Source organism: Carcharodon carcharias, chromosome 10 (assembly GCF_017639515.1).
Source record: "Carcharodon carcharias isolate sCarCar2 chromosome 10, sCarCar2.pri, whole genome shotgun sequence".
In the NCBI taxonomy this organism is placed as follows: Eukaryota; Metazoa; Chordata; class Chondrichthyes; order Lamniformes; family Lamnidae; genus Carcharodon; species Carcharodon carcharias.
In genome coordinates, this window is record NC_054476.1 from 76,629,391 (window position 1) to 76,656,002 (window position 26,612).

The following is a 26,612-nucleotide window of genomic DNA, read 5'->3' on the forward strand; positions in this document are numbered from 1 at the left end:
AATAGCACAGCTGCGACTGCCTGACTCTCAGGGATAGAGCGAAATCGCACAGCTCTGGCTGCCTGACTCTGAGAGTCTGAGCCAAGTCGCACAGCTCTGACTGCCTGAATCTTAGGGATGGAGACAAATCGCACAGCTCTGCTGCCTGACTCTCAGGTTTTGAGAAAATCGCACAGATCTAGCTGCCTGGCTCTCAGATTCTGAGGCAAAATGCACAGCTCTGGCTGCCTGGCACATTGAGACTGAGGCAAATTGCACAGCTCTGGCTTCCTGACTCTTAGGGTCTGAGCCAAATCGCATAGCTCTGGCTGCCTGACTCTCAGGTTCTGAGCCAAATCACTCAGCCCTGGCTGCCTGACTCTCAGCGTCTGATCCAAATTACACAGCTCTGGCTGCCTGGTGCTTAGAGTCGCAGCCAAATCGGATAGCTTTGGCTGCCTGACTCTCAGGGTCTGAGCCAAATCGCAGAGCTGTTGCTGCCTGACTCTCAGGTTCTGAGCCAAATCGCACAGCTCTGGCTGCCTGTTTCTCAGCGTCTGATCCAAATTGCACAGCTCTGGATGCTTGGCTCATGGAGCCTGAGGCAAATCACACAGCTCTGGCCGCCTGGCTCTCAGCTTCTGAGCCAAAACGCAGAGCTCTTGCTGCCTGACTCTCAGGGTCTGAGGCAAGTGGCACATGTCTGGCTGCCTGACTCTCATGGACTGAGCCAAATCGCACAGCACTGGCTGCCTGACTCTTTGAGTCTCAGGCAAATTGCACAGCTTTGGCTGCCTGGCTCTTAGGGTTTGAGCCATATAGCACAGCTCTGGCTGCCTGACTCTCCGATTCTGAGCCAAATAGCACAGCTTTGGCTGCCTGACTCTTAGCGTCTAAGCGAAATCGCACAGTTCTGCTGCCTGACTCTCAGGGTTTGAGAAAATCGCACAGATCTAGCTGCCTGGCTCTCAGATTCTGAGGCAAAACACACAGCTCTGGCTGCCTGACTCTTAGAGTCTAAGGCAAATTGCAGAGCTCTGGCTGCCTGGCACATAGAGACTGAGGCAAATCGCACACTCTGGCTCCCTGACTCTTATGTTCTGAGCCAAATCGCACAGCTCTGGCTGCCTGACTCTTTGGGTCTGAGCCAAATCGCACAGCTCTGGCTGCCTGGCTCTCCGATTCTGAGGCAAATCGCACAGCTCTGGCTGGCTGACTCTTAGGGGTTGAGCCATATAGCACAGCTCTGGCTGCCTGACTCTCCGATTCTGAGCCAAATAGCACAGCTTTGGCTGCCTGACTCTTAGCGTCTGAGCCAAATCGCACAGCTCTGGCTGCCTGACTCTTAAGGTCTTAGCCAAATCGCATTGCTCCGGCTGACTGATTCTCATCATCTGAGCCAAATTGAACAGCTCGAAACATCAACTCTTTTCTTCTCCGCCGATGCTGCCAGACCTGCTGAGTTTTTCCATTTAATTCTGATTTCGTTTTGCACAGCTCTGGCTGCCTGGCTCATAGTGCCTGAGGCAAATCACACAGCTCTGGCTGCCTGACTCTTCGTGTCTGAACCAAATCGCACAGCCCCTAGTCCCTGACTCTTAGGTTCTGATCCAAATCGTGCAGTTCTGGTTGCCTGACCCTCAGGGTCTGAACCAAATCACACAGCTCTGGCTGCCTGAATCTTAGGGATGGAGACAAATTGCACAGCTCTGCTGCCTGACTCTCAGGTTTTGAGAAAATCGCACAGATCTAGCTGCCTGGCTCTCAGATTCTGAGGCAAAACGCACAGCTCTGGCTGCCTGGCCCATTGAGACTGAGGCAAATTGCACAGCTCTGGCTGCCTGACTCTTAGGTTCTGAGCCAAATCACTCAGCCCTGGCTGCCTGACTCTCAGCGTCTGATCCACATTACACAGCTCTGGCTGCCTGGTTCTTAGAGTCGCAGCCAAATCGCATCGCTTTGGCTGCCTGACTCTCAGCGTCTGATCCAAATTGCACAGCTCTGGCTGCCTGACTCTCAGCGTCTGATCCAAATCGCACAGCCCTGGATGCCTGGCTCATGGAGCCTGAGGCAAATCACACAGCTCTGGCTGCCTGGCTCTTAGAGTCGCAGCCAAATCGCATAACTCTGGCTGCCTGACTCTCAGGTTCTGAGCCAAAAGGCAGAGCTCTTGCTGCCTGACTCTCATGGACTGAGCCAAATCGCACAGCTCTGGCTGCCTGGCTCTTAGGGTTTGAACCATATAGCACAGCTCTGGCTGCCTGACTCTCCGATTCTGAGCCAAATAGCACAGCTTTGGCTGCCTGACTCTTAGCGTCTGAGCCAAATCGCACAGCTCTGGCTGACAGATTCTCATCATCTGAGGCAAATTGCACAGCTCTGGCTGCCTGGCTCATAGTGCCTGAGGCAAATCACACAGCTCTGGCTGCCTGACTCTTCGTGTCTGAACCAAATCGCACAGCCCCTGCTCCCTGACTCTTAGGTTCTGATCCAAATCGCGCAGTTCTGGTTGCCTGACTCTCAGGGTCTGAACCAAATCGCACAGCTCTGGCTGCCTGAATCTTAGGGATGGAGACAAATCGCACAGCTCTGCTGCCTGACTCTCAGGGTTTGAGAAAATCGCACAGATCCAGCTGCCTGACTGTCAGAGTCTGAGGCAAAACGCATAGCTCTGGCAGCCTGGCACATTGAGACTGAGGCAAATTGCACAACCCAGGCTGCCTGACTCTTAGGGTCTGAGCCAAATCGCACAGCTCTGGCTGCCTGACTCTTAGCTTCTGAGCCAAATCCCCGAGCTCTGGCTGCCTGACTCTCAGCGTCTGATCCAAATTGCACAGCTCTGGCTGCTTAGCTCTCACAATCTGAGGCAAATCGCACAGCTCTGGATGCCTGGCTCATGGAGCCTGAGGCAAATCACACAGCTGTGGCTGCCTGACTCTCAGGGTCTGAGCCAAATCGCAGAGCTCTGGCTGCCTGTCTCTCAAGGTCTGAGGCAAATCGCATAGCTCCGACTGCCTGACTCTCAGGGATAGAGCGAAATCACACAGCTCTGTCTGCCTGACTCTTAGAGTCTGAGCCAAGTCGCACAGCTCTGACTGCCTGATTCTCAGATTCTGAGCCAAATCGCACAGCTCTGGCTGCCTGACTCTCAGGGAAAGAGCCAAATTGCACAGCTTTGGCTGCCTGGCTCTCATGGTCTGAGGCAAATTGCACTGCTGTGGCTGCCTGAATCTCAGGGATGGAGCCAATTCACACAGCTCTGGCTGCCTGACTCTCAGGGTCTGAGCCAAATCACACAGCTATGGCTGCCTGAATCTTAAGGAAGGAGACAAATCGCACAGCTCTGCTGCCTGATTCTCAGAGTTTGAGAAAATCGCACAGATCTAGCTGCCTGGCTGTCAGATTCTGAGGCAAAACACACAGCTCTGGCTGCCTGACTCTTAGAGTCTAAGGCAAATTGCACAGCTATGGCTGCCTGGCACATAGAGACTGAGGCAAATCGCACTGCTCTGGCTGCCTGAATCTTAGGGTCTGAGCCAAATCGCACAGCTCTGTCTGCCTGACGCTTAGTTTCTGAGCCAAATCGCGCAGCTCTGGCTGCCTGACTCTTAGCGGCTGAGCCAAATTGCACATCTCTGGCTGCCTGACTCAGCGTCTGATCCAAATTGCACAGCTCTGGCTGCTTAGCTCTCAGAATCTGAGGCAAATCGCACAGCTCTGGCTGCCTGGCTCTTAGAGTCGCAGCCAAATCGCAGAGCTCTGGCTGCCTGACTCTCAGGTTCTGAGCCAAATCGCAGAGCTCTTACTGCCTGACTCTCAGGGTCTGAGGCAAATCGCAGAGCTCTGGCTGCCTCTCTCTCATGGTCTGAGGCAAATCGCACAGCTCTGACTGCCTGGCTCTTAGAGTCGCAGCCAAATCGCAGAGCTCTGGCTGCCTGACTCTCAGGTTCTGAGCCAAATCGCAGAGCTCTTGCTGCCTGACTCTCAGGGTCTGAGGCAAATCGCAGAGCTCTGGCTGCCTGACTCTCATGGACTGAGCCAAATCGCAGAGCTCTGGCTGCCTGACGCTTAGTTTCTGAGCCAAATCGCACAGCTCTGGCTGCCTGGCTCTTAGAGTCGCAGCCAAAATGCATAGCTCTGTCTGCCTGACTCTCAGGGTCTGAGCCAAATCGCAGAGCTCTGGCTGCCTGTCTCTCATGGTCTGAGGCAAATCGCACAGCTCTGACTGCCTGACTCTGAGGGATAGAGCGAAATCGCACAGCTCTGGCTGCCTGACTCTGAGAGTCTGAGCCAAGTCGCACAGCTCTGCCTACCTGATTCTCAGAGTCTGTGCCAAATCGCACAGCTCTGGCTGCCTGACTCAGGGAAAGAGCCAAATTGCACAGCTCTGGCTGCCTGGCTCTCATGGTCTGAGGCAAATTGCATTGATGTGGCTGCTTGAATCTCAGGGATGGAGCCAATTCACACAGCTCTGGCTGCCTGACTCTCAGTGTCTGAGCCAAATCACACAGCTATGGCTGCCTGACTCTTAAGGTCTTAGCCAAATCGCATTGCTCTGGCTGACTGATTCTCATCATCTGATCCAAATTGCACAGCTCTGGCTGCCTGGCTCATAGTGCCTGAGGCAAATCGCACAGCTCTGGCTGCCTGGCTCATAGTGCCTGAGGCAAATCACACAACTCTGGCTGCCTGACTCTTCGTGTCTGAACCAAATCGCACAGCCCCTACTCCCTGACTCTTAGGTTCTGATCCAAATCGCGCAGTTCTGGTTGCCTGACCCTCAGGTTCTGAACCAAATCGCACAGCTCTGGCTGCCTGAATCTTAGGGATGGAGACAAATCGCACAGCTCTGCTGCCTGACTCTCAGGGTTTGAGAAAATCGCACAGATCTAGCTGCCTGGCTCTCAGATTCTGAGGCAAAACGCACAGCTCTGGCTGCCTGGCACATTGAGACAGAGGCAAATTGCAGAGCTCTGGCTGCCTGACTCTTAGGGTCTGAGCCAAATCGCACAGCTCTGGATGCCTGGCTCATGGAGCCTGAGGCAAATCATACAGCTCTGGCTGCCTTGCTCTTAGAGTCGCAGCCAAATCATATAGCTTTGGCTGCCTGACTCTCAGGGTCTGAGCCAAATCGCAGAGCTCTATGCCTGACTCTCAGGTTCTGAGCCAAATCGCACAGCTCTGGCTGCCTGACGCTTAGTTTCTGAGCCAAATCGCACAGCTCTGGCTGTCTGACTCTTAGCGTCTGAGCCAAATTGCACAGCTCTGGCTGCCTGAATCTCAGCGTCTGATCCAAATTGCACAGGTATGGCTGCTTAGCTCTCAGAATCTGAGGCAAATCACACAGCTCTGGATGCCTGGCTCATGGACCCAGAGGCAAATAAAACAGCTCTGGCTGCCTGGCTCTTAGAGTCGCAGCCAAATCGCATAGCTCTGGCTGCCTGACTCTCAGGTTCTGTGCCACATTGCAGAGCTCTTGCTGCCTAACTCTCAGGGTCTGAGGCAAATCGCACATGTCTGGCTGCCTGACTCTCATGGACTGAGCCAAATCGCACAGCTCTGGCTGCCTGGCTCTTAGAGTCGCAGCCAAACCGCACAGCTCTGGCTGCCTGACTCTGAGAGTCTGAGCCAAGTCGCACAGCTCTGGCTGCCTGACCCTCAGGGTCTGAGCTAAATCACACAGCTATGGCTGCCTGAATCTTAAGGAAGGAGACAAATCACACAGCTCTGCTGCCTGACTCTCAGGGTTTGAGAAAGTCGCACGGATCTAGCTGCCTGGTTCTCAGATTCTGAGGCAAAACACACAGCTCTGGCTGCCTGACTCTTAGAGTCTGAGGCAAATTGCACAGCTCTGGCTGCCTGGCACATAGAGACTGAGGCAAATCGCACAGCTCTGGCTGCCTGACTCTCAGAGTCTGAGGCAAATTGCACAGCTCTGGCTGCCTGACTCTCAGCGTCTGAGCCAAGTCGCGCAGCTTTGGCTGCCTGGCTCTCAGAGTCTGAGGCAAATCGCACAGCTCTGGCTGCCTGGCTCTTAGAGTCGCAGCCAAATCGCACAGCTCTGGCTGCCTGACTCTCAGGTTCTGAGCCAAATCGCAGAGCTCTTGCTGCCTGACTCTCAGGGTCTGAGGCAAATCGCACATGTCTGGCTGCCTGACTCTCAGCGTCTGAGCCAAATTGCACAGCTCTGGCTGCCTGACGGTCAGCGTCTGATCCAAATTACACAGCTCTGGCTGCCTGGCTCTCAGAGTCTGAGGCAAATCGCACAGCTCTGGATGCGTGGCTCATGGAGCCTGAGGCAAATCACACAGCTCTGGCTGTCTGGCTCTTAGAGTCGCAGCCAAATCGCATAGCTTTGGCTGCCTGACTCTCAGGGTCTGAGCCAAATCGCAGAGCTCTTGCTGCCTGACTATCAGGTTCTGAGCCAAATCGCACAGCTCTGGCTGCTTGACGCTTTGTTTCTGAGCCAAATCGCACAGCTCTGGCTGCCTGGCTCTCATGGTCTGAGGCAAATTGCACTGCTGTGGCTGCCTGTATCTCAGGGATGGAGCCAATTCACACAGCTCTGGCTGCCTGACTCTCAGGGTCTGAGCCAAATCACACAGCTATGTCTGCCTGAATCTTAAGGAAGGAGACAAATCGCACAGCTCTGCTGCCTGGCTCTCAGATTCTGAGGCAACACACACAGCTCTGGCTGCCTGACTCTTAGAGTCTGAGGCAAAACGCAGAGCTCTGGCTGCCTGACTCTTAGGGTCTGAGCCAAATCGCACAGCTCTGGCTGCCTGACTCTTCGGGTCTGAGCCAAATCGCACAGCTCTGGCTGCCTGACTCTCAGTGTCTGAACCAAATTGCACAGCACTGGTTGCCTGACTCCCAGAGTCTGAGGCAAATCGCACAGCTCTGGCTGGCTGACTCTTTGAGTCTGAGGCAAATTGCACAGCTCTGGCTGCCTGGCTCTTCAGGTTTGAGCCATATAGCACAGCTCTGGCTGCCTGACTCTCCGATTCTGAGCCAAATAGCACAGCTTTGGCTGCCTGACTCTTAGCGTCTGAGCAAATCGCACAGCTCTGGCTGCCTGACTCTTAGCATCTGAGCCAAATCGCACAGCTCTGGCTGCCTGGCACATTGAGACTGAGCCAAATCGCACAGCTCTGGCTGCCTGGCACATTGAGAATGAAGTAAATTCCACAGCTCTGGATGCCTGGCTCTTAGGGTCTGAGCCAAATCGCACAACTCTGGATGCCTGGCTCATGGAGCCTGAGGCAACTCATACAGCTCTGGCTGCCTGGCTCTTTGAGTCGCAGCCGAATCGCATAGCTTTGGCTGCCTGACTCTCAGGGTCTGAGCCAAATCGCAGAGCTCTATGCCTGACTCTCAGGTTCTGAGCCAAATCGCGCAGCTCTGGCTGCCTGACTCTCAGCGTCTGAGCCAAATTGCACAGCTCTGGCTGCCTGAATATCAGCGTCTGATCCAAATTGCACAGCTCTGGCTGCTTAGCTCTCAGAATCTGAGGCAAATCACACAGCTCTGGATGCCTGGCTCATGGACTCAGAGGCAAATCACACAGCTCTGGCTGCCTGGCTCTCAGAGTCTGAGGCAAATCGCACAGCTCTGGCTGCCTGACTCTCAGAATCTGAGCCAAATCGCACAGCTCTGGCTGCCTGACTCTCATGGTCTGAGGCAAATTGCACTGCTGTGGCTGCCTGTATCTCAGGCATGGAGCCAATTCACACAGCTCTGGCTGCCTGACTCTCAGGGTCTGAGCCAAATCACACAGCTATCTCTGCCTGAATCTTAAGGAATGAGACAAATCGCACGGCTCTGCTGCCTGGCTCTCAGATTCTGAGGCAAAATATACAGCTCTGGCTGCCTGACTCTTAGAGTCTGAGGCAAATCGCACAGCTCTGGCTGCCTGACTCTTCGGGTCTGAGCCAAATCGCACAGCTCTGGCTGCCTGACTCTTTGAGTCTGAGGCAAATTGCACAGCTCTGGCTGCCTGGCTCTTCGGGTTTGAGCCATATAGCACAGCTCTGGCTGCCTGATTCTCAGTGTCTGAACCAAATTGCACAGCACTGGCTGCCTGACTCCCAGAGTCTGAGGCAAATCGCACAGCTCTGGCTGGCTGACTCTTTGAGTCTGAGGCAAATTGCACAGCTCTGGCTGCCTGGCTCTTCGGGTTTGAGCCATATAGCACAGCTCTGGCTGCCTGACTCTCCGATTCTGAGCCAAATGGCACAGCTTTGGCTGCCTGACTCTTAGCGTCTGAGCCAAATCGCACAGCTCTGGCTGCCTGACTCTTAGCGTCTGAGCCAAATCGCACAGCTCTGGCTGCCTGGCACATTGAGACGGAGGCAAATTCCACAGCTCTGGATGCCTGGCTCTTAGGGTCTGAGCCAAATCGCACAACTATGGATGCCTTGCTCATGGAGCCTGAGGCAAATCATACAGCTCTGACTGCCTGGCTCTTTGAGTCGCAGCCGAATCGCATAGCTTTGGCTGCCTGACTCTCAGGGTCTGAGCCAAATCGCAGAGCTCTATGCCTGACTCTCAGGTTCTTAGCCAAATCGTGCAGCTCTGGCTGCCTGACTCTCAGCGTCTGAGCCAAATTGCACAGCTCTGGCTGCCTGAATATCAGCGTCTGATCCAAATTGCACAGCTCTGGCTGCTTAGCTCTCAGAATCTGAGACAAAGCACACAGCTCTGGATGCCTGGCTCATGGACCCAGAGGCAAATCACACAGCTCTGGCTGCCTGGCTCTTAGAGTCGCAGCCAAATCGCATAGCTCTGGCTGCCTGACTCCCAGGTTCTGTGCCACATCGCAGAGCTCTTGCTGCCTAACTCTCAGGGTCTGAGGCAAATCGCACATGTCTGACTGCCTGACTCTCATGGACTGAGCCAAATCGCACAGCTCTAGCTGACTGACTCTTTGGTTCTGAGTCAAATCGCACAGCACTGGCTGCCTGACTCTTTGGGTCTGAGCCAAATCGCACAGCACTGGATGCCTGACTCTTAGGTTCTGAGCCAAATCGCACAGCACTGGCTGCCTGGCTCTCAGAGTCTGAGGCAAATCGCACAGCTCTGGCTGCCTGACTCTCAGCGTCTGAGCCAAATTGCACAGCTCTGGCTGCCTGGCTCTCAGCGTCTGAGCCAAATTGCACAGCTCTGGCTGCCTGGCTCTCCGATTCTGAGGCAAATCGCACAGCTCTGGCTGCCTGACTCTCAGCGTCTGATCGAAATTGCACAGCTCTGGCTGCTTAGCTCTCAGAATCTGAGGCAAATCGCACAGCTCTGGATGCCTGTCTCATGGAGCCTGAGGCAAATCACACAGCTCTGGCTGCCTGGCTCTTAGAGTCGCAGCCAAATCGCACAGCTCTGGCTGCCTGACTCTCAGGTTCTGAGCCAAATCGCAGAGCTCTTGCTGCCTGACTCTCAGGGTGTGAGGCAAATCGCACGTGTCTGGCTGCCTGACTCTCATGGACTGAGCCAAATCGCACAGCTCTGGCTGCTTGGCTCTTACAGTCTGAGCCAAATCACACAGCTCTGGCTGCCTGTCTCAGTGACTGAGGCACATCTCACAGCTCTGGTGCCTGACTCTTAGGGTCTGAGGCAAATTGCACAGCTGTGGCTGCCTGACTCTTAGGGTCTGATGCAAAATGCACAGCTCTGGCTGGCTGACTCTTAAGGTCTTAGCCAAATCACACAGATCTGGCTGCCTGGCTCATAGTGTCTGAGCCAAATTGCACAGCTCTGGCTGCCTGGCTTTTAGAATCTGAGCCAAAACGCGCAGTTCTGGCTTCCTGACTCTCAGGGTTTGAGGCAATTCGCACAGATCTGGCTGCCTGTCTCTCCGATTCTGATGCAAAACGCACAGCTCTGGCTGGCTGACTCTTAGCGTCTGAGCCAAATCGCACAGCTCTGGCTGCCTGACTCTTAAGGTCTTAGCCAAATCACACAGCTCTGGCTGCCTGGCTCATAGTGTCTGAGCCAAATTGCACAGCTCTGGCTGCCTGGCTTTTAGAATCTGAGCCAAATTGCACAGCTTTGGCTTCCTGGCTCTTAGAGTCTGAGCCAAATCGCATAGCTCTGGCTGCCTGACTCTCAGGTTCGGAGCCAATTCGCAGAGCTCTGGCTGCCTGTCTCTCAGGGTCTGAGCCTAATCGCACAGCTCTGGCTGCCTGTCTCTCAGGGTCTGAGGCAAATCGCACAGCTCCGATTGCCGGCTCTTGGGGATAGAGCAAAATCGCACAGCTCTGGCTCCCTGATTCATAGAGTCTGAGCCAAGTCGCACAGCTTTGACTGCCTGATTCTCAGAGTCTGAGCCAAATCGAACAGCTCTGGCTGCCTGACCTTCAGGGAAAGAGCCAAATTGCACAGCTCTGGCTGCCTGGCTCTCATGGTCGGAGGCAAATTGCACAGCTCTGCCTGCCTGACTCTTAGGGTCTGAGTAAAATTGGACAACTCTGGCTGTCTGAATCTCAGGAATGGAGCCAATTCACACAGCTCTGACTGCCTGACTCTCAGGGTGTGAGGAAAATAGCACAGCTCTGCCTGCCTGACTCTTAGGGTGTGAGCCAAATCACACAGCTATGGCTGCCTGACTGTCAGGGACTGAGGCACATCGCACAGCTCTGGCTGCCTGACTCTTAGGGATGGGGCCAAATTGCACAGCTCTGGCTGCCTGACTCTCCGAGTCTGAACCAAATGGCACAGCCCCTGCTTCCTGACTCTTAGGTTCTGATCCAAATCGCGCAGTTCTGGTTGCCTGACCCTTAGGGTCTGAGCCAAATTGCACAGCTCTGGCTGCCTGACTCTTAGGTTCTGAGCCAAATCGCACAGCTCTGGCTGCCTGAATCTTAGGGATGGAGACAAATCGCACAGCTCTACTGACTGACTCTCAGGGTTTGAGGCAAATCGCACAGATCTAGCTCCCTGGCTCTCAGATTCTGAGGCAAAACGCACAGATCTGGCTGCATGACTCCAAGAGTGTGAGGCAAATTGCACAGCTCTGGCTGCCTGAATCTCAGGGATGGAACGAATTCACACAGCTCTGCCTGCCTGACACTTAGGGTCTGAGCCAGATCACATAGCTATGGGTGCCTGTTTCTCAGAGTCTGAGCCAAATCAAACAGCTCTGGCTGTTTGACTGTCAGGGACTGAGGCACATTGCACAGCTCTGGCTGCCTGACTCATAGGGATGGAGACAAATCGCACAGCTCTGCTGCCTGACTCTCAGGGTTTGAGGCAAATCGCACAGCTCTGGCTGCCTGGCTCTCAGAGTCTGAGGCAAATCGCAAATGTCTGGTTGCCTGACCCTCATAATCTGAGCCAAATTGCAATGCTCTGGCTGTCTGGCTTTTAGAATTTGAGCCAAATTGCACAGCTCTTGCTCTCTGGCTCTTAGAGTCTCATCCAAATTGCACAGCTCTGGATGTGTGGCTATTACAGTCGGAGCCAAATCGCATAGCTCTGGCTACCTGACTCTCAGGGTCTGAGCCAAATCGCAGAGCTCTGGCTGCCTGTCTCTCAGGGTCTGAGGCAAATCGCACAGCTCCGACTGCCTGACTCTCAGGGATAGAGCGAAATCGCACAGCTCTGGCAGCCTGACTCTTAGAGTCTGAGCCAAGTCGCACAGCTCTGACTGCCTGATTCTCAGAGTCTGAGCCAAATCGCACAGCTCTGGCTGTCCGACTCTCAGGGAAAGAGCCAAATTGCACAACTCTGGCTACCTGGCTCTCATGGTCTGAGGCAAATTGCACAGCTCTGGCTGCCTGAATCTCAGGGATGGAGCGAATTCACACAGCTCTGCTGCCTGACTCTTAGGGTCTGAGCCAAATTGCACAGCTCTGGCTGCCTGACTCTTAGAGTCTGATCCAATTCGCACAGCCCCTGCTCCCTGACTCTTAGATTCTGATCGAAATCGCGCAGTTCTGGTTGCCTGACCCTCAGGGTCTGAGCCAAATCGCACAGCTCTGGCTGTCTGCATCTTAGGGATGGAGACAAATCGTACAGCTCTGCTGCCTGACTCTCAGGGTTTGAGAAAATCGCACAGCTCTGGCTGTCTGCATCTTAGGGATGGAGACAAATCCTATAGCTGTGCTGCCTGACTCTCAGGGTTTGAGAAAATCGCACAGATCTAGCTGCGTGGCTCTCAGATTCTGAGGTAAAACGCACAGCTTTGGCTGCATGACTCTTAGAGTCTGAGGCAAATTGCACAGCTCTGAATGTCTGGCTATTACAGTCGGAACCAAATCGCTTGGTTCTGGCTACCTGACTCTCAGGGTCTGAGCCAAATCGCAGAGCTCTGGCTGCCTGTCTCTCAGGGTTTGAGGCAAATCGCACAGCTCCGACTGCCTGACTCTCAGGGTAGAGCGAAATCAAACAGCTCTGGTGGCCTGACTTTTAGAGTCTGAGCCAAGTCGCACAGCTCTGACTGCCTGATTCTCAGAGTCTGAGCCAAATCGCACAGCTCTGGCTGCCTGACTCTCAGGGTCTGAGGAAAATGGCACAGCTCTGGCTGCCTGAATCTTAGGGATGGAGACAAATCGCACTGCTCTGGCTGCCTGAATCTTAGGGATGGAGACAAATCGCAATGCTCTGCTGTCTGAATCTCAGGTTTGGAGGCAAATCGCACAGATCTAGCTGCCTGGCTCTCAGAGTCTGAGGCAAATTGCACAGCTCTGGATGTCTGGCTATTACAGTCGGAACGAAATCGCTTGGCTCTGGCTACCTGACTCTCAGGGTCTGAGCCAAATCGCAGAGCTCTGGCTGCCTGTCTCTCAGGGTTTGAGGCAAATCGCACAGCTCCGACTGCCTGACTCTCAGGGTAGAGCGAAATCACACAGCTCTGGTGGCCTGACTCTTAGAGTCTGAGCCAAGTCGCACAGCTCTGACTGCCTGATTCTCAGAGTCTGAGCCAAATCGCACAGCTCTGGCTGCCTGACTCTCAGGGTCTGAGGAAAATGGCACAGCTCTGGCTGCCTGAATCTTAGGGATGGAGACAAATCGCACTGCTCTGGCTGCCTGAATCTTAGGGATGGAGACAAATCGCAATGCTCTGCTGTCTGAATCTCAGGTTTGGAGGCAAATCGCACAGATCTAGCTGCCTGGCTCTCAGAGTCTGAGGCAAATTGCACAGCTCTGGATGTCTGGCTATTACATTCGGAGCCAAATCGCTTGGCTCTGGCTACCTGATTCTCAGGGTCTGAGCCAAATCGCAGAGCTCTGGCTGTCTGACTGTCAGGGACTGAGGCACATTGCACAGCTCTGGCTGCCTGACTCTTAGGGATGGGACCAAATCGCAAAGCCCCTGCTCCCTGACTCTTCGGTTCTGAGCCAAATCGCACAGCTTTGGCTGCCTGAATCTTAAGGTCTTAGCCAAATCGCATAGCTCTGGCTGACTGATTCTCATCATCTGAGCCAAATTGCACAGCTCTGGCTGTCTGGCTTTTAGAATCTGAGCCAAATTGCACAGCTTTGGCTGCCTGGCTCTTGGAGTCTGATCCAAATTGCACAGCTCTGGATGTGTGGCTGTTACAGTCGGAGCCAAATCGCATAGCTCTGGCTACCTGACACTCAGGGTCTGAGCCAAATCGCAGATCTCTGGCTGCCTGTCTCTCAGGGTCTGAGGCAAATCGCACAGCTCCGACTGCCTGACTCTGAGGGATAGAGCGAAATTGCACAGCTCTGGCTGCCTGACTCTGAGAGTCTAAGCCAAGTCGCACAGCTCTGACTGCCTGACTCTTGCAGTCTTTGCCAAGTTGCACAGATCTGGCTGCCTGATTCTCAGAGTCTGAGCCAAATCGCACAGCTCTGGCTGCCCGAGTCTCAGGGAAAGAGCCAAATTGCACAACTCTGGCTGCCTGGCTCTCATGGTCTGAGGCAAATTGCACAGCTCTGGCTGCCAGAATCTCAGGGTCTGAGGAAAATGGCACAGCTCTGGCTGCCTGAATCTTAGGGATGGAGACAAATCGCACTGCTCTTCTGCCTGACTCTCAGGTTTGGAGGCAAATCGCACAGATCTAGCTGCCTGGCTCTCAGATTCTGAGGCAAAATGCACAGGTCTGGCTGCATGACTCTTAGAGTCTGAGGCAAATTGCACAGCTCTGGATGTCTGGCTATTACAGTCGGAGCCAAATCGCTTGGCTCTGGCTACCTGACTCTCAGGGCCTGAGCCAAATCGCAGAGCTCGGGCTGCCTGTGTCTCGAGGTCTGAGGCAAATCGCACAGCTCCGACTGCCTGACTCTCAGGGATAGAGCGAAATCGCACAGCTCTGACTGCCTGACTCTTAGAGTCTGAGCCATATCGCACAGCTCTGGCTGCCCGACTCTCAGGGAAAGAGCCAAATTGCACAACTCTGGCTGCCTGGTTCTCGTGGTCTGAGGCAAATTGCACAGCTCTGGCTGCCTGAATCTCAGGGATGGAGCGAATTCACACAGCTCTGCCTGCCTGACTCTTAGGGTCTGTGCCAAATCACGTAGATATGGCTGCCTGTTTCTCAGAGTCTGAGCCAAATCAAACAGCTCTGGCTGTTTGACTGTCAGGGACTGAGGCACATTGCACAGCTCTGGCTGCCTGACTCTTAGGGATGGGGCCAAATTGCACAGCACTTGCTGCCTGACTCTCAGAGTCTGAACCAAATTGCACAGCGTCTGCTCCCTGACTCTTAGGTTCTGATCCAAATCGCTCAGTTCTGGCTGCCTGACTCTCAGGGTCTGAGCCAAATCGCACAGCTCTGGCTGCCTGAATCTTAGGGATGGAGACAAATCGCACAGCTCTGCTGCCTGACTCACAGGGTTTGAGGCAAATCGCACAGATCTAGCTCCCTGGCTCTCAGATTCTGAGGCAAAACGCACAGCTCTGGCTGCATGACTCCAAGAGTCTGAGGCAAATTGCACAGCTCTGCTGCCTGACTCTCAGGGTTTGAGAAAATCGCACAGTTCTAGCTGCCTGGCTCTGAGATTCTGAGGCAAAACGCACAGCTCTGGCTGCCTGATTCTTAAGGTCTTAGCCAAATCGCATAGCTCTGGCTGCCTGACTCTTAAGGTCTTAGCCAAATCGCATAGCTCTGGCTGACTGATTCTCATCATCTGAGCCAAATTGCACAGCTCTGGCTGCCTGGCTCATAGTGTCTGAGCCAAATTGCAAAGCTCTGGCTGTTTGGCTTTTAGAATCTGAGCCAAATTGCACAGCTTTGGCTGCCTGGCTCTTAGAATCTGAGCCAAATTGCACAGCTCTGGCTGCTTGGCTCTCAGAGTCTGAGGCAAATCGCACATGTCTGGTTGCCTGACTCTCATGGTCTGAGCCAAATCGCACAGCTCTGGCTGCCTGGCTCTCAGGGTTTGAGAAAATCGCACAGATGTAGCTGCCTGACTCTTAGAGTCTGATCCAAATCGCACAGCCCCTGCTCCCTGACTCTTAGGTTCTGATCCAAATCGCGCCGTTCTGGCTGCCTGACTCTCAGGGTCTGAGCCAAATCGCACAGCTCTGGCTGCCTGAATCTTAGGGATGGAGACAAATCGCACAGCTCTTCTGCCTGACTCTCAGGGTTTGAGGCAAATCGCACAGATCTGGTTGCCTGACTCTCAGGGTCTGAGCCAAATCGCACAGCACTGGCTGCCTGGCTCTCAGAGTATGAGGCCAATCACACAGCTCTGGCTGCCTGACTCTTAGAGTCTGATCCAAATCGCACAGCCCCTGCTCCCTGACTCTTAGGTTCTGATCCAAATCGCGCCGTTCTGTCTGCCTGACTCTCAGGGTCTGAGCCAAATCGCACAGCTCTGGCTGCCTGAATCTTAGGGATGGAGACAAATCGCACAGCTCTGCTGCCTGACTCTCAGGGTTTGAGGCAAATCGCACAGATCTAGCTCCCTGGCTCTCATATTCTGAGGCAAAACGCACAGCTCTGGCTGCATGACTCCAAGAGTCTGAGGCAAATTGCACAGCTCTGCTGCCTGACTCTCAGGGTTTGAGAAAATCGCACCGTTCTAGCTGCCTGGCTCTGAGATTCTGAGGCAATACGCACAGCTCTGGCTGCCTGACTCTTAAGGTCTTAGCCAAATCGCATAGCTCTGGCTGCCTGACTCTTAAGGTCTTAGCCAAATCGCATAGCTCTGGCTGACTGATTCTCATAATCTGAGCCAAATTGCACAGCTCTGGCTGCCTGGCTCATAGTGTCTGAGCCAAATTGCAAAGCTCTGGCTGTTTGGCTTTTAGAATCTGAGCCAAATTGCACAGCTTTGGCTGCCTGGCTCTTAGATTCTGAGCCAAATTGCACAGACTTGCTGCTTGGCTCTCAGAGTCTGAGGCAAGTCGCACATGTCTGGTTGCCTGACTCTCATGGTCTGAGCCAAATCGCACAGCTCTGGCTGCCTGGCTATCAGGGTTTGAGAAAATCCCACAGATCTAGCTGCCTGGCTCTGAGATTCTGAGGCAAAACGCACAGCTCTAGCTGCATGATTCCAAGTTTCTGAGGCAAATTGCAAAGCTCTGGCTGCCTGAACTTAGGGATGGAGACAAATCGCACAGCCCTGCTGCTTGACTCTCAGGGTTTGAGGCAAATCGCACAGATCTGGTTGCCTGACTCTCAGGGTCTGAGCCAAATCGCACAGCTCTGGCTGCCTGGCTCTCAGAGTCTGAGGCCAATCACACAGCTCTGGCTGCCTGACTCTTAGAGTCTGATCCAAATCGCACAGCCCCTGCTCCCTGACTCTTAGGTTCTGATCCATATCGTGCAGTTCTGGTTGCCTGACCCTCAGGGTCTGAGCCAAATCGCACAGCTCTGGCTGCCTGAATCTTAGGGATGGAGACAAATCGTACAGCTCTGCTGCCTGACTCTCAGGGTTTGAGAAAATCACACAGATCTAGCTGCCTGGCTCTCAGATTCTGAGGCAAAACGCACAGCTCTGGCTGCATGACTCTTAGAGTCTGAGGCAAATTGCACAGCTCTGGCTGTCTGGCACATAGAGACTGAGGCAAATCGCACAGCTCTTGCTGCCTGACTATTAGGGTCTGAGCAAAATCGCAGAGCTCTGGCTGCCTGACTCTTAGCTTCTGAGCCAAATCGCACAGCTCTGGCTGCCTGACTCTTAGGGTCTGAGCCAAATCGCACAGCTCTGGCTGCCTGACTCTCAGCGTCTGAGCCAAATTGCACAGCTCTGGCTGCCTGAATCTCAGGGATGGAGCGAATTCACACAGCTCTGCCTGCCTGACTCTTAGGGTCCGCGCCAAATCACATAGCTATGTCTGCCTGATTCTCAGAGTCTGAGCCAAATAAAACAGCTCTGGCTGTCTGACTGTCAGGGACTGAGGCACATTGCACAGCTCTGGCTGCCTGACTCTTAGGGATGGGCCCAAATTGCACAGCTCTGGCTGCCTGACTCTCAGAGTCTGAACCAAATTGCACAGCCCCTGCTCCCTGACTCTTAGGTTCTGATCCAAATCGCGCAGTTCTGGTTGCCTGACCCTCAGGGTCTGAGCCAAATTGCACAGCTCTGGCTGCCTGGCTCATAGCGTCTGAGCCAAATTGCAAAGCTCTGGCTGTCTGGCTTTTAGAATCGGAGCCAAATTGCAATGCTCTGGCTGTCTGGCTCTTAGAGTCTGATCCAAATTGCACAGCTCTGGATGTGTGGCTATTACAGTCGGAGCCAAATCGCATAGCTCTGGCTACCTGACTCTCAGGTTCTGAGCCAAATCGCAGAGCTCTGGCTGCCTGTCTCTCAGGGTCTGAGGCAAATCGCACAGCTCCGACTGCCTGACTCTCAGGGATAGAGCGAAATCGCACAGCTCTGGCAGCCTGACTCTTAGAGTCTGAGCCAAGTCGCACAGCTCTGACTGCCTGATTCTCAGAGTCTGAGCCAAATCGCACAGCTCTGGCTGCCCGACTCTCAGGGAAAGAGCCAAATTGCACAACTCTGGCTGCCTGACTCTCAGGGTATGAGGAAAATCGCGCAGTCCCTGCTCCCTGACTCTTAGGTTCTGATCCAAATCGTGCAGTTCGGGTTGCCTGACCCTCAGGGTCTGAGCCAAATCGCACAGCTCTGGCTGCCTGAATCTTAGGGATGGAGACAAATCGTACAGCTCTGCTGCCTGACTCTCAGGGTTTGAGAAAATCGCACAGATCTAGCTGCCTGGCTCTCAGATTCTGAGGCAAATCGCACAGCTCTGGCTGCCTGAATCTTAGGGATGGAGACAAATCGTACAGCTCTGCTGCCTGACTCTCAGGGTTTGAGAAAATCGCACAGATCTAGCTGCCTGGCTCTCAGATTCTGAGGCAAATTGCACAGCTCTGGCTGTCTGGCACATAGAGACTGAGGCAAATCGCACAGCTCTTGCTGCCTGACTATTAGGGTCTGAGCAAAATCGCAGAGCTCTGGCTGCCTGACTCTTAGCTTCTGAGCCAAATCGCACAGCTCTGGCTGCCTGACTCTTAGGGTCTGAGCCAAATCGCACAGCTCTGGCTGCCTGACTCTCAGCGTCTGAGCCAAATTGCACAGCTCTGGCTGCCTGAATCTCAGGGATGGAGCGAATTCACACAGCTCTGCCTGCCTGACTCTTAGGGTCTGCGCCAAATCACATAGCTATGGCTGCCTGATTCTCAGAGTCTGAGCCAAATCAAAGAGCTCTGGCTGTCTGACTGTCAGGGACTGAGGCACATTGCACAGCTCTGGCTGCCTGACTCTTAGGGATGGGCCCAAATTGCACAGCTCTGGCTGCCTGACTCTCAGAGTCTGAACCAAATTGCACAGCCCCTGCTCCCTGACTCTTAGGTTCTGTTCCAAATCGCGCAGTTCTGGTTGCCTGAGCCTCAGGGTCTGAGCCAAATTGCACAGCTCTGGCTGCCTGGCTCATAGTGTCTGAGCCAAATTGCAATGCTCTGGCTGTCTGGCTTTTAGAATCTGAGCCAAATTGCACAGCTCTGGCTGTCTGGCTCTTAGAGTCTGATCCAAATTGCACAGCTCTGGATGTGTGGCTATTACAGTCGGAGCCAAATCGCATAGCTCTGGCCACCTGACTCTCAGGTTCTGAGCCAAATCGCAGAGCTCTGGCTGCCTGTCTCTCAGGGTCTGAGGCAAATCGCACAGCTCCGACTGCCTGACTCTCAGGGATAGAGCGAAATCGCACAGCTCTGGCAGCCTGACTCTTAGAGTCTGAGCCAAGTCGCACAGCTCTGACTGCCTGATTCTCAGAGTCTGAGCCAAATCGCACAGCTCTGGCTGCCCGACTCTCAGGGAAAGAGCCAAATTGCACAACTCTGGCTGCCTGGCTCTTAGAGTCTGAGCCAAGTCGCACAGCTCTGACTGCCTGATTCTCAGAGTCTGAGGCAAATTGCACAGCTCTGGCTGCCTGACTCTCAGGGAAAGAGCCAAATTGCACAACTCTGGCTGCCTGACTCTCAGGGTATGAGGAAAATCGCACAGCCCCTGCTCCCTGACTCTTAGGTTCTGGTCCAAATCGCGCCGTTCTGGCTGCCTGACTCTCAGGGTCTGAGCCAAATCGCACAGCTCTGGCTGCCTGAATCTTAGGTATGGAGAGAAATCGCACAGCTCTTCTGCCTGACTCTCAGGGTTTGAGGCAAATCGCACAGATCTAGCTCCCAGCTCTCAGATTCTGAGGCAAAACGCACAGCTCTGGCTGCATGACTCCAAGAGTCTGAGGCAAATTGCACAGCTCTGCTGCCTGACTCTCAGGGTTTGAGAAAATCGCATTTTTCTAGCTGCCTGGCTCTGAGATTCTGAGGCAAAACGCACAGCTCTGGCTGCCTGACTCTTAAGGTCTTAGCCAAATCGCATCGCTCTGGCTGCCTGACTCTTAAGGTCTTAGCCAAATCGCATAGCTCTGGCTGACTGATTCTCATAATCTGAGCCAAATTGCACAGCTCTGGCTGCCTGGCTCATAGTATCTGAGCCAAATTGCAAAGCTCTGGCTGTTTGGCTTTTAGAATCTGAGCCAAATTGCACAGCTTTGGCTGCCTGGCTCTTAGAATCTGAGCCAAATTGCACAGCTCTGGCTGCTTGGCTCTCATAGTCTGAGGCAAATCGCACATGTCTGGTTGCCTGACTCTCATGGTCTGAGCCAAATCGCACAGCTCTGGCTGCCTGGCTCTCAGGGTTTCAGAAAATCGCACAGATCAAGCTGCCTGGCTCTGAGATTCTGAGGCAAAACGCACAGCTCTGGCTGCATGACTCCAAGTTTCTGAGGTAAATTGCAAAGCTCTGGCTGCTTGAACTTAGGGATGGAGACAAATCGCACAGCTCTGTCGCCTGACTCTCAGGGTTTGAGGCAAATCGCACAGCTCTGGTTGCCTGACTCTCAGGGTCTGTGCCAAATCGCACAGCTCTGGCTGCCTGGCTCTCAGAGTCTGAGGCCAATCACAAAGCTCTGGCTGCCTGACTCTTAGAGTCTGATCCAAATCGCACAGCCCCTGCTCCCTGACTCTTAGGTTCTGATCCAAATCGTGCAGTTCTGGTTGCCTGACCCTCAGGGTCTGAGCCAAATCGCACAGCTCTGGCTGCCTGAATCTTAGGGATGGAGACAAATCGTACAGCTCTGCTGCCTGACTCTCAGGGTTTGAGAAAATCGCACAGATCTAGCTGCCTGGCTCTGAGATTCTGAGGCAAAACGCACAGGTCAGGCTGCATGACTCTTAAGGTCTTAGCCAAATCGCATAGCTCTGGCTGCCTGACTCTTAAGGTCTTAGCCAAATCGCATAGCTCTGGCTGACTGATTCTCATAATCTGAGCCAAATTGCACAGCTCTGGCTGCCTGGCTCATAGTGTCTGAGCCAAATTGCAAAGCTCTGGCTGTTTGGCTTTTAGAATCTGAGCCAAATTGCACAGCTTTGGCTGCCTGGCTCTTAGAATCTGAGCCAAATTGCACAGACTTGCTGCTTGGCTCTCAGAGTCTGAGGCAAGTCGCACATGTCTGGTTGCCTGACTCTCATGGTCTGAGCCAAATCGCACAGCTCTGGCTGCCTGGCTCTCAGGGTTTGAGAAAATCCCACAGATCTAGCTGTCTGGCTCTGAGATTCTGAGGCAAAACGCACAGCTCTAGCTGCATGATTCCAAGTTTCTGAGGCAAATTGCAAAGCTCTGGCTGCCTGAACTTAGGGATGGAGACAAATCGCACAGCCCTGCTGCTTGACTCTCATGGTTTGAGGCAAATCGCACAGATCTGGTTGCCTGACTCTCAGGGTCTGAGCCAAATCGCACAGCTCTGGCTGCCTGGCTCTCAGAGTCTGAGGCCAATCACACAGCTCTGGATGCCTGACTCTTAGAGTCTGATCCAAATCGCACAGCCCCTGCTCCCTGACTCTTAGGTTCTGATCCATATCGTGCAGTTCTGGTTGCCTGACCCTCAGGGTCTGAGCCAAATCGCACAGCTCTGGCTGCCTGAATCTTAGGGATGGAGACAAATCGTACAGCTCTGCTGCCTGACTCTCAGGGTTTGAGAAAATCGCACAGATCTAGCTGCCTGGCTCTCAGATTCTGAGGCAAAACGCACAGCTCTGGCTGCATGACTCTTAGAGTCTGAGGCAAATTGCACAGCTCTGGCTGTCTGGCACATAGAGACTGAGGCAAATCGCACAGCTCTTGCTGCCTGACTATTAGGGTCTGAGCAAAATCGCAGAGCTCTGGCTGCCTGACTCTTAGCTTCTGAGCCAAATCGCACAGCTCTGGCTGCCTGACTCTTAGGGTCTGATCCAAATCGCGCAGTTCTGGTTGCCTGAGCCTCAGGGTCTGAGCCAAATTGCACAGCTCTGGCTGCCTGGCTCATAGTGTCTGAGCCAAATTGCAATGCTCTGGCTGTCTGGCTTTTAGAATCTGAGCCAAATTGCACAGCTCTGGCTGTCTGGCTCTTAGAGTCTGATCCAGATTGCACAGCTCTGGACGTGTGGCTATTACAGTCGGAGCCAAATCGCATAGCTCTGGCTACCTGACTCTCAGGTTCTGAGCCAAATCGCAGAGCTCTGGCTGCCTGTCTCTCAGGGTCTGAGGCAAATCGCACAGCTCTGGCTGCCTGAATCTCAGCGTCTGAGCCAAATTGCACAGCTCTGGCTGCCTGAATCTCAGGGATGGAGCGAATTCACACAGCTCTGCCTTCCTGACTCTTAGGGTCTGCGCCAAATCACATAGCTATGGCTGCCTGATTCTCAGAGTCTGAGCCAAATCAAAGAGCTCTGGCTGTCTGACTGTCAGGGACTGAGGCACATTGCACAGCTCTGGCTGCCTGACTCTTAGGGATGGGCCCAAATTGCACAGCTCTGGCTGCCTGACTCTCAGAGTCTGAACCAAATCGCACAGCCCCTGCTCCCTGACTCTTAGATTCTGATCCAAATCGCGCAGTTCTGGTTGCCTGACCCTCAGGGTCTGAGCCAAATCGCACAGCTCTGGCTGTCTGCATCTTAGGGATGGATACAAATCGTACAGCTCTGCTGCCTGACTCTCAGGGTTTGAGAAAATTGCACAGACCTAGCTGCATGGCTCTCAGATTCTGAGGTAAAACGCACAGCTTTGGCTGCATGACTCTTAGAGTCTGAGGCAAAGTGCACAGCTCTGGATGTCTGGCTATTACAGTCGGAACCAAATCGCTTGGCTCTGGCTGCCTGTCTCTCAGGGTCTGAGGCAAATCGCACAGCTCCGACTGCCTGACTCTCAGGGATAGAGCCAAGTCGCACAGCTCTGACTGCCTGACTCTTGCAGTCTTTGCCAAGTCGCACAGATCTGGCTGCCTGATTCTCAGAGTCTGAGCCAAATCGCACAGCTCTGGCTGCCCAAGTCTCAGATTTGGAGGCAAATCGCACAGATCTAGCTGCCTGGCTCTCAGATTCTGAGGCAAAATGCACAGCTCTGGCTGCATGACTCTTAGAGTCTGAGGCAAATTGCACAGCTCTGGCTGACTGAATCTCAGGGATGGAGCGAATTCACACAGCTCTGCCTGCCTGACTCTTAGGGTCTGCGCCAAATCACATAGCTATGGCTGCCTGATTCTCAGAGTCTGAGCCAACTCAAACAGCTCTGGCTGTCTGACTGTCAGGGACTGAGGCACATTGCACAGCTCTGGCTGCCTGACTCTTAGGGATGGGCCCAAATTGCACAGCTCTGGCTGCCTGACTCTCAGAGTCTGAACCAAATTGCACAGCCCCTGCTCCCTGACTCTTAGGTTCTGATCCAAATCGCGCAGTTCTGGTTGCCTGAGCCTCAGGGTCTAAGCCAAATTGCACAGCTCTGGCTGCCTGAATCTCAGGGATGGAGCGAATTCACACAGCTCTGCCTGCCTGACTCTTAGGGTCTGCGCCAAATCACATAGCTATGGCTGCGTGATTCTCAGAGTCTGAGACAAGTCGCACAGCTCTGACTGCCTGACTCTTGCAGTCTTTGCCAAGTCGCACAGATCTGGCTGCCTGATTCTCAGAGTCTGAGCCAAATCGCACAGCTCTGGCTGCCCGAGTCTCAGATTTGGAGGCAAATCGCACAGATCTAGCTGCCTGGCTCTCAGATTCTGAGGCAAATTGCACAGCTCTGGATGTCTGGCTATTACAGTCGGAGCCAAATCGCTTGGCTCTGGCTACCTGACTGTCAGGGTCTGAGCCAAATCGCAGAGTTCTGGCTGCCTGTCTCTCAGTGTCTGAGGCAAATCGCACAGCTCCGAGTGCCTGACTCTCAGGGATACAACGAAATCACACAGCTCTGGCAGCCTGACTCTTAGAGTCGGAGCCAAATCGCACAGCTCTGGCTGCCCGACTCTCAGGGAAAGAGCCAAATTGCACAACTCTGTCTGCCTGGTTCTCGTGGTCTGAGGCAAATCGCACAGCTCTGGCTGCCCGACTCTCAGGGAAAGAGCCAAATTGCACAACTCTGGATGCCTGGCTCTTAGAGTCTGAGCCAAGTCGCACAGCTCTGACTGCCTGATTCTCAGAGTCTGAGCCAAATCGCACAGCTCTGGCTGCCCGACTCTCAGGGAAAGAGCCAAATTGCACAACTCTGGCTGCCTGGCTCTCATGGTCTGAGGCAAATTGCACAGCTCTGGCTGCCTGAATCTCAGGGATGGAGCGAATTCACACAGCTCTGCTGCCTGACTCTTAGGGTCTGAGCCAAATTGCACAGCTCTGGCTGCCTGGCTCTTAGAGTCTGAACCAAATCGCACATCCCCTGCTCCCTGACTCTTAGATTCTGATCCAAATCGCGCAGTTCTGGTTGCCTGACCCTCAGGGTCTGAGCCAAATCGCACAGCTCTGGCTGTCTGCATCTTAGGGATGGAGACAAATCGTACAGCTCTGCTGCCTGACTCTCAGGGTTTGAGAAAATCGCACAGACCTAGCTGCGTGGCTCTCAGATTCTGAGGTAAAACGCACAGCTTTGGCTGCATGACTCTTAGAGTCTGAGGCAAAGTGCACAGCTCTGGATGTCTGGCTATTACAGTCGGAACCAAATCACTTGGCTCTGGCTGCCTGACTCTCAGGGTCTGAGCCAAATCGCAGAGCTCTGGCTGCCTGTCTCTCAGGTTCTGAGGCAAATCGCACAGCTCCGACTGCCTGACTCTCAGGCTTAGAGCGAAATCACACAGCTCTGGTGGCCTGACTCTTAGAGTCTGAGCCAAGTCGCACAGCTCTGGCTGCCCGACTCTCAGGGAAAGAGCCAAATTGCACAACTCTGGCTGCCTGAATCTCAGGGATGGAGCGAATTCACACAGCTCTGGCTGTTTGACTGTCAGGGACTGAGGCACATTGCACAGCTCTGGCTGCCTGACTCTTAGGGATGGGACCAAATCGCACAGCCCCTGCTCCCTGACTCTTAGGTTCTGAGCCAAATCGCACAGCTTTGGCTGCCTGACTCTTAAGGTCTTAGCCAAATCGCATAGCTCTGGCTGACTGATTCTCATCATCTGAGCCAAATTGCACAGCTCTGGCTGCCTGGCTCATAGTGTCTGAGCTAAATTGCAAAGCTCTGGCTGTCTGGCTTTTAGAATCTGAGCCAAATTGCACAGCTTTGGCTGCCTGGCTCTTAGAGTCTGATCCAAATTGCACAGCTCTGGATGTGTGGCTATTACAGTCAGAGCCAAATCGCATAGCTCTGGCTACCTGACTCTCAGGGTCTGAGCCAAATCGCAGAGCTCTGGCTGCCTGTCTCTCAGGATCTGAGGCAAATCGCACAGCTCCGACTGCCTGACTCTCAGGGATAGAGCCAAGTCGCACAGCTCTGACTGCCTGACTCTTGCAGTCTTTGCCAAGTCGCACAGATCTGGCTGCCTGATTCTCAGAGTCTGAGCCAAATCGCAGAGCTCTGGCTGCCTGTCTCTCAGGTTCTGAGGCAAATCGCACAGCTCCGACTGCCTGACTCTCAGGCTTAGAGCGAAATCACAAAGCTCTGGTGGCCTGACTCTTAGAGTCTGAGCCAAGTCGCACAGCTCTGGCTGCCCGACTCTCAGGGAAAGAGCCAAATTGCACAACTCTGGCTGCCTGTATCTCAGGGATGGAGCTCGGCTGTTTGACTGTCAGGGACTGAGGCACATTGCACAGCTCTGGCTGCCTGACTCTTAGGGATGGGACCAAATCGCACAGCCCCTGCTCCCTGACTCTTAGGTTCTGAGCCAAATCGCACAGCTTTGGCTGCCTGACTCTTAAGGTCTTAGCCAAATCGCATAGCTCTGGCTGACTGATTCTCATCATCTGAGCCAAATCGCACAGCTCTGGCTGCCCGAGTCTCAGGTTTGGAGGCAAATCGCACAGATCTAGCTGCCTGGCTCTCAGATTCTGAGGCAAAATGCACAGCTCTGGCTGCATGACTCTTAGAGTCTGAGGCAAATTGCACAGCTCTGGATGTCTGGCTATTACAGTCGGAGCCAAATCGCTTGGCTCTGGCTACCTGACTCTCAGGGTCTGAGCCAAATCACAGAGCTCTGGCTGCCTGTCTCTCAGTGTCTGAGGCAAATCGCACAGCTCCGACTGCCTGAGTCTCAGGGATACAACAAAATCACACAGCTCTGGCAGCCTGACTCTTAGGGAAAGAGCCAAATTGCACAACTCTGTCTGCCTGGTTCTCGTGGTCTGAGGCAAATTGCACAGCTCTGGCTGCCTGACTCTCAGCGTCTGAGCCAAATTGCACAGCTCTGGCTGACTGAATCTCAGGGATGGAGCGAATTCACACAGCTCTGCCTGCCTGACACTTAGGGTCTGCGCCAAATCACATAGCTATGGCTGCCTGATTCGCAAAGTCTGAGCCAAATCAAACAGCTCTGGCTGTCTGACTGTCAGGGACTGAGGCACATTGCACAGCTCTGGCTGCCTGACTCTCAGGGAAAGAGCCAAATTGCACAACTCTGGCTGCCTGACTCTCAGGGTATGAGGAAAATCGCACAGCCCCTGCTCCCTGACTCTTAGGTTCTGGTCCAAATCGCGCCGTTCTGGCTGCCTGACTCTCAGGGTCTGAGCCAAATCGCACAGCTCTGGCTGCCTGAATCTTAGGTATGGAGAGAAATCGCACAGCTCTTCTGCCTGACTCTCAGGGTTTGAGGCAAATCGCACAGATCTAGCTCCCAGCTCTCAGATTCTGAGGCAAAACGCACAGCTCTGGCTGCATGACTCCAAGAGTCTGAGGCAAATTGCACAGCTCTGCTGCCTGACTCTCAGGGTTTGAGA